This window comes from Erinaceus europaeus, chromosome 18 (genome assembly GCF_950295315.1).
Source record: "Erinaceus europaeus chromosome 18, mEriEur2.1, whole genome shotgun sequence".
NCBI lineage: Eukaryota > Metazoa > Chordata > Mammalia > Eulipotyphla > Erinaceidae > Erinaceus > Erinaceus europaeus.
In genome coordinates this window covers 58,398,226-58,408,390 of record NC_080179.1, presented here as the reverse complement: position 1 = coordinate 58,408,390, position 10,165 = coordinate 58,398,226, and positions in this window count along the sequence as shown.

Sequence of the window (10,165 nt, the reverse complement as noted above, 5' to 3'; positions counted from 1 at the left end):
TATTTTGCAAGTATTTGCTTTTAACACGATGCCCATCCCCTTGTTCTTCACAAATCAATATCCTTATATTCTTTCTTAGCAGATGCTATCTTTTTACTGGAAAATTTAGACTTTTCTGATATCAACTATTCAGTGTATTCAGTGATACATGTCACCAAAATTAACAAGTTTGTCTGCATGTCAGAGTCTCTGACAATTTCCCACAACTGGATCTTTCCTCTACCTATAGAGTCACCCCCAATGGAAAGGTTGACTTGTCAGAGTATGGATTATCCAGATAATTATTCTGCATGATATCCATTAATACAATGTATACCTTTACAAAAGAAACTGCCGTTAAGGATAGGCAGGGACAAGTGTGAAGGCCATATTCATTTCTCAAGCTACATGTCCAGAACTTTTTTTCACAAAGAGGGAAGTTTCTTCTAATCCTTCTGATTAATGATTTATCAAGTCATGTGCATCAGGAAAGAGATATTTTATCAAAGTCCTCTGAAGTGATGCTTAAAAATATCTTAATATGCAGGTAGCTATATGCACTTATTGCCAGCAATGCCCAGGACCATCACCAAGGTAGGAATGGGCATTATTACCTCATGTTTTTAGTAACATGAACAGTCTATCAGTTGCACCACCATCTTCCCCACTTATCTCATGTCTTAAATGTAATATTAAAGATATATACACAAACACATGAGGGGGGGAGAGGGGGAGAGAGAGAGAGAGAAAGAGAGATTGAGAGGATAAAAGCATCATGCTATACTCAATGTCAGGGGTCTAACTCAAAACCCCATGTTTGTAAATCTAGTGCTTTAGTTACTGTGACAATTCTTGGGCCAATAGTATGACATTTTTCACATATAAAACACTATCTTATTTATTTCCCTTTTGTTGGGATTAATGGTTTATAGTAAAATACGATATTTTACCATGTGTAACATTTCTCAGTTTTCCACATAACAATCTAACCTCCTCTAGGTCCTCCTCTGCCATCATGTTCCAGGAAAAGTTTGTATCACCATACTCCTTCTAGAACAATTATTTTACCTATTTCTAGTCCTATTTCCAACTCTGATACCATCTTCCTAGACAATACTTTTGGCCCACCTGCATGTTAGCTGTCAGACTCAGGCAAAAATTAGCAAAGTCACGGGTCCCTTGGAATATACCCCAAATAGACTTTCTAGTTTTCCAATATGAAGACCCCAAATTCCATCTGCTATATTCATACCTTTAGGTTGCTTATTACTAAATTTTTTTTCTGCTTTATACCTTAATGCTTTCCAGTCACCAAGTCGCAGATGCTACCAGGACTCCAACCTGACTTCCCTGAGCAGACGACCTAACCAATGAGTCCTGGAACTCCATCATCCCAGAGCCCTACCCCACCAGGGAAAGATAGGAACAGGCTGAAGGCATGGCTTGACCTGTCAATGCTCATGTCCAGTGGGGAAGTAATTATAGAAGGCAGATCTTCCACCTTCTGCACAGCATGAAGAGCTCTGTCCCATACTCACAGAAGGATAAAGAATAGGGAAGTTCCCAATGAAGGAGATGGGGATGTGGAACTCTTGTGGTGGGAATTGTGTGGAACTATACCCCTCTTATCCCACAAGTGTGTCTATCATTACCAAATTACTAATAAAAAAAGAATAGCTCTTTGTCAAATAGCAATTCCTAGTATTAGCTAGTAAATATTTCTGAGGTCATAATACAAATTATAAAGATGCTTTGGACACAATAAAATTTTAATTTTCAAAAAAAGTAGTTACATTGCATTTCATAAGGACAACAGTGGGATTGTTAAAGGCCAAAGCTACTTAGAAGCTAAACAGAAACAGCTTGTCTATATAGTTTATCAAAATTGTGTAAGCTGATAATTTTCACCTGACTAAATAGCTACACAGTTTGGACTTGTCTGTTTACTAGTACTGTGGTTCCCTTCAGAATAGGTATCTTCATACTTCTTTCAGGTTCATGGTATGAAAAATAAAGCATTTATTGTGTTACACAATAAAGCACTTGTTACATTACTGTGAAAGTTCCCAGAGCTGTGCCTGCAGGTCTTGGACCACTCTTATTTGTCTATGTTTTCTTTCTCCAGCTGTAGTGTACCCTACATCTTTATTTTTATTTTATTTATTTATTTATTTATTTTTATATTTTATTTTATTTATTTATTTATTCCCTTTTGTTGCCCTTGTTTTATTGTTGTAGTTATTATTGTTGTTGTCGTTGTTGGATAGGACAGAGAGAAATGGAGAGAGGAGGGGAAGACAGAGAGGAGGAGAGAAAAACAGACACCTGCAGACCTGCTTCACTGCCTGTGAAGAGACTCCCCTGCAGGTGGGGAGCCGGGGTTCGAACCGGGATCCTTATGCCGGTCCTTGTGCTTTGCGCCACCTGCGCTTAACCCACTGCGCTACAGCCCGACTCCCCAACCTACATCTTTATTAAAAACTCATAGGCAGTCTCACAGGTCCTTTCAGTAATGTGACCTTGCGTAATTGCCGTAAGTTGCCATATGTGCTAGCTATGAAGCTGAACAACTATTCTGTTAATTACAAGCTGTTATTCTAGTTTTATTTCCTAGTATGCAAAGGAGTAATATTATCTCCCATTTACTAGGTAAATATTACTCGGTAGGCACTGAAGTATTAGAATTATTTTTAAATTATTAAGAAAATTTTTTTTTCTTTTTTCCATTTTATTGAGGGGGTAAATAGTTCACAGTATAGTTGTTGGTGCAGGGGTACAGTTCTCATCACTCAATGGTACTCTCATCCCTACCTGGGATATTTGCTTTTCTATCACCATACATCAAGATCCCAAGATATTCCTCACCCCTCTCCTTGACCCTTCTACAGAGTCTTGCTTGGATGCAGTACACCTCCTTCAGTCCAAGTTTTGCTTTGTGTTTTCCCTTTTTATCTGTGTTTTCTAAGTTGTATCTACAAGTAAGCTCATTTGTTATGTGTCATTTTATGTGCCAAAAACAGTATGTTCATGCTTATATTGTTAATAATAGTTAACAAGAATATTTCCCTGGAATCTTCAGAGCTTCTAATCTGGTAATCAACCAAGTGATATTCCTCTCAGTTTTTACTGCACGAAACTTGCTTACATAACTATTTTTTACCTTTTAAAAAATTAGAGTGAGGTCACCTTCCGATATTTATGAAGCAAATTTTTAAAAAATATTTATTTATTTATTCTCTTTTGTTGCCCTTGTTTTATTGTTGTAGTTATTATTGTTGTTGTCACCATTGTTGGATAGGACAGAGAGAAATGGAAAGAGGGGAACAGAGGGGGGGGAGAGAAAGACACCTGTAGACCTGCTTCACCACCTGTGAAGTGACTCCCCTGCAGGTGGGGAGCCCGGGGGCTCGAAGCAGGATTCTTACGCCATTCTTTGCACTTTGTGCCACCTGCGCTTAACCCACTGTGCTACCGCCCAATTCCCATGAAGTAAATGTTTTCTTTCTACTATATAGCAATGGAATTGAGATGTGTATTTTATTTTTTAATACATTTTATCTATTGATGGGAAATTGTGCCGATGCAGTCATATCTGCCATGTTGTCCCCTCAGGCTATTGCTAGTTCCCACGAGAGTTGGGACATTCTCAGAGTGCCTGTTCAACCATGTTGTGCCCTCAGGGCATTGTCTATATCCCCGCAATATTTGGAGTGCTTTGGTTACTCCTCCCCCCTCCCATTCTCACAAGAGTTATTATCCTATCCTGGAGTGCTATGGTTTCTCCTCCCCCTTCCCATTCTCACGAAAGGTGCTCCTATAAAAGCCTTTCTTCTTCCGCACCTTGCTCTCTTGCCAGCGCTTCACTCCGGTGTTCAGACGCAGGAAAGGTTACTGCATGAGGCAGCCATTTTTGCTACCTCCACGTGGCCCAACCTGCCTCTCTAGCACCCAACTCTGAGGTGCCAGCACAAATAAAGATTTGTGTTTCCTCTTCGCTCCAGACCCCCCTCTCTCTCTCTTCTCTGCGGCCCGCACACAACAACAATCCATTAATGAGAGGGATAGGAAGAGGAGAGAGAGAGAGAGAGAGAGAGAGAGAGAGAGAGAGAGACCAGACATCACCAGGGGTTGAATTCAAGACCTCATGCCCAAGAGTCCAAAACTCTTATCCACTGCACCACCTCCCAGACCACAAGATGTTTGTCACATACTATAGTTTTTGTCAGTATTTCCTCCTTTTTATAATAAAAATATAAAAAAATGAATCAAGGCCATAATCAAATACAATATACAACAACTACCTCAACATGAATTTAAGACTTGGACATTAGACCTGAAACTATAACTTACATGGGAAGGTACACAACATGCTCCAGGAGCTTGAGGTCAAGATTTATCTAAAAAGTCAATTCCATTATCATAGAGAACTACATGAAGAGTGCAAAAATGAGACTATATGAAAATCATAAACTTTTACATTTGAAAAAAACTACAATGAAAGTAAAAAGAGAACAACAAATGGAAGAAGATAAAATATATTTGCACATGATATATATCATATTGATATTTAAAACACATAATGAAATCATATAACTCAACAACAAAGAAGATAAAAAACCCAATATAAAATTAGACAAAATACCCAATTAGGGGGTCAGCCAGTAGCACAGCAGATTAAGCGCACATGGCGCAAAGCACAAGGACCAGTGTGAGAATCCTGGTCCCAGCTCCTATCTTTCTTGGTTTTCCGTGAAGTCTATTGAAATTGAGGCAATGAAGCAAATATATATGCTTGCACAAATGAAAATTAAAGAGAAAATTTCAGAGAATAAAACTGACCCCACATAGTGACTCTATCTTCTGAAAGATACCCTATCTTAAAGAGTAGGAAATAGGGGGCTTGATGGTGGCACATTAAGTTAAGCACACACAGGGCAAAGCCCAGGGACTGGAGCAAATTTCCTGGTTCCAGCCCCTGGCTATCCATCTGCAAGCGGGTCGCTTCACAAGTGGTGAAACAGGTCTGCAGGTGTTTATCTTTTTCTTCCCCTCTCTGTCTTCCTCTCCTCTCTCAATTTCTCTCTGTTCTATCCAACAACAATAGCAACAAAAACAAAAACAGGGTGGGGGAAAGGCCAAAAGAGGAGGAAATAAATAGTCTTCCCTTTTTGTGAAGTTCTTTCTTCTTTCTACATTCTTTACCTATACCCACACAGATACAACAGTGCATGTCTTTGAGTGCAGTATGCCAAATATGGAGACACACAATAGTGTCTTTTCAGTAACAACAACAACAATGAAACCCAAAGATAAATATTAATATGTTCTTTGTGACTACAAAACAATTCCAGAACTTGATGTGTGAATAATTTTTAATAAAAGCATGAATAATTCCTATTTGTGAGGATACAGTCTAAGACTGGACATAAACATTGTATAGGATTTTCTTTTTTTAGTATTTTATTCATTTATTTTGGGTAGAGACACAGAGAAACTGAGAGGAAATGTGTAAAGAAAGAGAGAGAGAAAAAGAGAAAGAGGGAGAGAGAGAGAGAGAGAGAAACCTGTAGTATTGCTTCATCTCTCATGAAGCTTCCACTTACAGGTGGAGACTGGGGGCTTGAACCCAGTTCCTTGTACTGTATTATGTGCACTTAATCAGGTGTGCCACTGCTAGGTCTCTGTCTGGGATTTCCTAATGTTCTCAATTCTAATGATATACTTGACAAATGGTGTTCTACTACTTAAAAATAAAATACAATAAATTTCATGCTGCAGAACTACCAGGAAACAGACTGTCACAAATACCATTTATATTCAATCAGATCAGGACTGTTTTATATCCAGGACCAAGACACTGTATTTTCTTCTTCATCAAGAAAGGAATAATAAACCTATTTCTCAAATAATCCTGAAGGCTACACAGCCTTTAAGTTTTATAGTTACATGACTGGATTATTTTCCTTTATGATGTTCAGATTTGTATCAAGTGGTTTGTAAACCAGATTTATTCCCAGTAAACTATAATAAAATTCTCATTAGATCAACTTATTGGAAGAATTAGCTGTGCAGACTATGTCACATTTATCAAATTATTTAAATGTGTAAGATTGGCATCTTTGTAACATGCAGCATTTTATAAGAAATGAATTGGAAATGACACAATTTTTGCTTCTCAGCTGATGCTCACCAGGACTAGTTACATTTCTCCCATATGTAAATATGGGCCAGAAGGCAAAATGACAATTTGCTGGCATGAGACATTTGGTCAAACTTCATTCCGGTACATCAATAACTTTAGAATCTGATGGAGGAAAGTAATATATCCTGAAGAATATCCAAATAATTATGCAGAGACAAATATGAACATTACTTATTTCCATCTTGTTTTCACGTTCCCATCTCAAAAAGCTTTAACGTTACCAATCTAATATCCAGATATTTTATAATTTCCTATAGGTGTCTGCATTTTTCCTACAAATGTTCTGCACATGCTTCTGAATTTTTTTTTTTACTAGACTACATATCTTAGCAATATATTCATGCCAACACATGTAAATTCTAATAAAGTATTTATGGATGTCCTATACTAGCCTAATTCAAGTACTTCCTATGGATGGATGTTTAGATTAGATCTTCAGTTTTAACCCAACAACAGATGAGTGGCTGAGAAAGCTGTGGTATATATACACAATAGAATACTATGCAGTTATCAAGAACAATGAACCCACCCTCTCTGACCCATCTTGGTCAGAGCTAGAAGGAATTATGTTAAGTGAGCTAAGTCAGAAAGATAAAGATGAGTATGGGATGATCCCACTCATCAACAGAAGTTGAGTAAGAATATCTGAAAGGGAAACTAAAAGCAGGACCTGATCAAATTGTAAGTAGGGCACCAAAGTAAAAACCCAGTGGTGAGGGGTAGACATGCAGCTTCCTGGGACAGTGGGGGGTGGGAGTGGGTGGGAGGGATGAGTCACAGTCTTTTGGTGGTGGGAATGGTGTTTATGTACACTCCTAGTAAAATGTAGTCATATAAATCACTAATTAATTAATACGAGAGGGGGAAAATTAATTGTATGTCTCGAAGTCTTTCAAAACACAAACTGAATCTTTTTAATATATAGGCTGTGTATTTGATATGAAGACTCTCTCAAAAGCCTAGACCAAGTAGATCAGAAGCTACCAATAGTACAGCTATATACAAGATACTGGGTACTGTACAGCAAACCCTAACAAAAGGACTTTTCAAAGTTAACCCAATTACCAAATAATGTAATGATAACATTAACTATCGATTGTCTTTTTGAACCCTAAGACAGCAGGAACCTCACATCTCCACTATAGAGCCTCTACTTCCCCCAGGCTTGGAACCATTGGATAGGGCCCAATTTCCCATATGCCTCTCCCAATCCATATAAAATAATATTGCATCTGCCAATCACAACCTAACCAACACAATGATTGCCACCTCAACATGCTTCACTTCAGACTGTGTCCAGAGACTTCACGTGTGGAAAGACAACCCTTCAGCTTCATTACTCGGGTGAGACCTTTCCTTTCATAGTATACTCTAATTCCATCTCAGGTCGTTCACTTTCTAACAAAGTCCCAAAACCTAGATATACACCAGTTTCTGTGAGAGAGAGCTTATGTTCACACATTTCCATATACTACTGCAAAATATATACCTGAAAGCAGAAGTACACTAGAGTTTGCAGTGAGTACCCCCCCTAACACTTCCTCTCCACTATTCCAAGCGTTGGGTCCATGATTGCTCAACAATTTGTTTGGCTTCGTATGTTAACTCTCTTTTCAGTCACCAGGTTCCAGATGTCATCAGGATGCTGGCCAGGCTTGCCTGGACTGAAGACCCCACCAATGTGTCCTGGAGCTCTGCTTCCCCAGAGACCCATCCTACTATGGAAAGAGAGAGGCAGACTGGGTGTATGGACCGACCAGTCAACGCCCATGTTCAGCGGGGAAGCAATTACAGAAGCCAGACCTTCTACCTTCTGCAACCCACAACGACCCTGGGTCCATGCTCACAGAGGGATAGAGAGAGGGGGAGGTATCAGGGGAGGGGGTGGGATATGGAGATTGGGTGGTGGGAATTGTGTGGAATTGTACCCCTCCTACCCTATGGTTTTGTTAATCAATCCTTTCTTAAATAAAAAAGAAAAAAAAACAATTTATTTGTATAGCGTTGTGGAATTAATGTTGCTTTATCAAATACAGAGTGTGTTTAATTTTGCTATGTAGAAGGAAATTGTCTCTAAAAGGACTTACCAATCATAATCCTACTCTAAATGAGATTATATTTTCTCTGCATCCTCAGAAACATTGCTTATTATTATATTTACTGGAGTTTAAAAAAAAGTGGAATAAAAAATGAAATTAAACATTTCAAACACACATCTCCCTGATTAATTATGCTTTGTACATCTATTTTAACAGTTAACTAATCATTCAGTTTTTGAGTCTCTTGTGAAGTATCTGTTTTACCCTATATTAGGTTGGCTTTTAGAAGTTTCTCCTTTTTAGGGGCCAGGTGTTGACAAATCTGTTGAGCACACATGTTACAATGCACAGGGACCTAGATTCAAGCCTCTACTTCTGCCATGCATGGAAAAAGTATCAGTAAAGCAGTGCTTCTGTTGTCCCTATTTCTCTTTCCTGCTGAATTTGTCCCTGTCTCTATCTAATAAACAAATAAGTAAGACTAAAATAAGACATATTTTGAAATTAAAATTTCCTTTCTGAAGGAAATATCATATCAAATTTTATAACTGTTATTCAATCTGCAGTTTGAATTTTTTCTTAAAAATTCCAAGATACATTTGTTGAAATCTTCCTCAATAACTGATGTATCAAATTTTTTCATGTTTTACTATGTGTTTTCAATTAAATCTGAAACTTTGAATATAGTTAAATTTATTAAATTCTTTGATATTTGTAAATAATGTATTTATTTTTTTATAAATTTTATTATCTTATTCATTTATTTGATAGAGATAGCCAGAAATCAAGGGGGAAGGGGGAGATAGAGAGGGAGAAAGCCAGAAAGACACCTTCAGCCCTGCCTCATCACTCAGAGAGCTTTACCCCTGCAGGTTGGGACCCGAGGCATTAAACCCAGCTCGAACACACTATAACGTGTTCAACCAGATATACCAACCCCCAGCCACACGTATTTCTATTGTATGGTAGCATCTATTAAATTAATAAGTCCTCATTTTACCATTAAGGAGAATCTCTTCAACAGATGGATATGGGAAAATTGGATTAAGACATGCAAAAGAAGAAATACTTCACCACACACAAAAAAAACAAGCTCTAAATGGACCAAGGATTTGGGTGTTAGACTAGAAACTATCAAATACTCAGAGGAAAATATTAGCAAAACTCTTTTCCACCTAACTTTTATAAGCATCTTCTGTGACACAAGTCCAATTGTAAGGAAGATAAAAGCAAAAATAAACCAATACATCAAATTGAAAAACTTCTGTACAGCAAAAGAAGCCACCACCCAATTTGATGTAATCACATTAAACATAAAGTATATGTACTAGATAACAAAGGGAGTTTGACCAAAAAAAAATCAGAATTGAATATGAAATCAATTAAAATGTGGCATGCTTTTAATAATTTATAGAATGCCAGAAAAGATGCAAATTAGTAATTCAGCAATTCTTAACAAGGAGTTTAAGAACTGTAGCACTAGATTTTTGGAGAACAAAATATAGTTTCATAACACAGATGGTCTTGAAAGGATCTGTAAAACATGATCATGGTAAAACAACGTATATAAGCCTCCCAGTGCCTCATGGGATAATGAGGTCCTGCCTATCCCGAATCACCCAGCTGTTAACGTTGGAGATTTTAATAGTCATCACCAAGACTGGGGATATTCCTCCACTCGTGCTGACGGCTCTATCTTAGCCGACCGGGCTTCAGCGAATGACCTCTCTCTATTATACGATCCCAAACAGCCAGGCTCTTTTCACAGTGCTAGATGGAATAAAGACTCGTCACCCGACCTGTGCTGGATTAGCACAGTCAACAGCCAAGCCTTTCCCGCTACAAGACAAGTTCTCAAGATCTTCCCGCACAGTCATCACCGCCCAGCTATCATCCACATTGGTCTCCAGCTCCCACTGATTCTGTGCTCGGAGAAACTAAGATG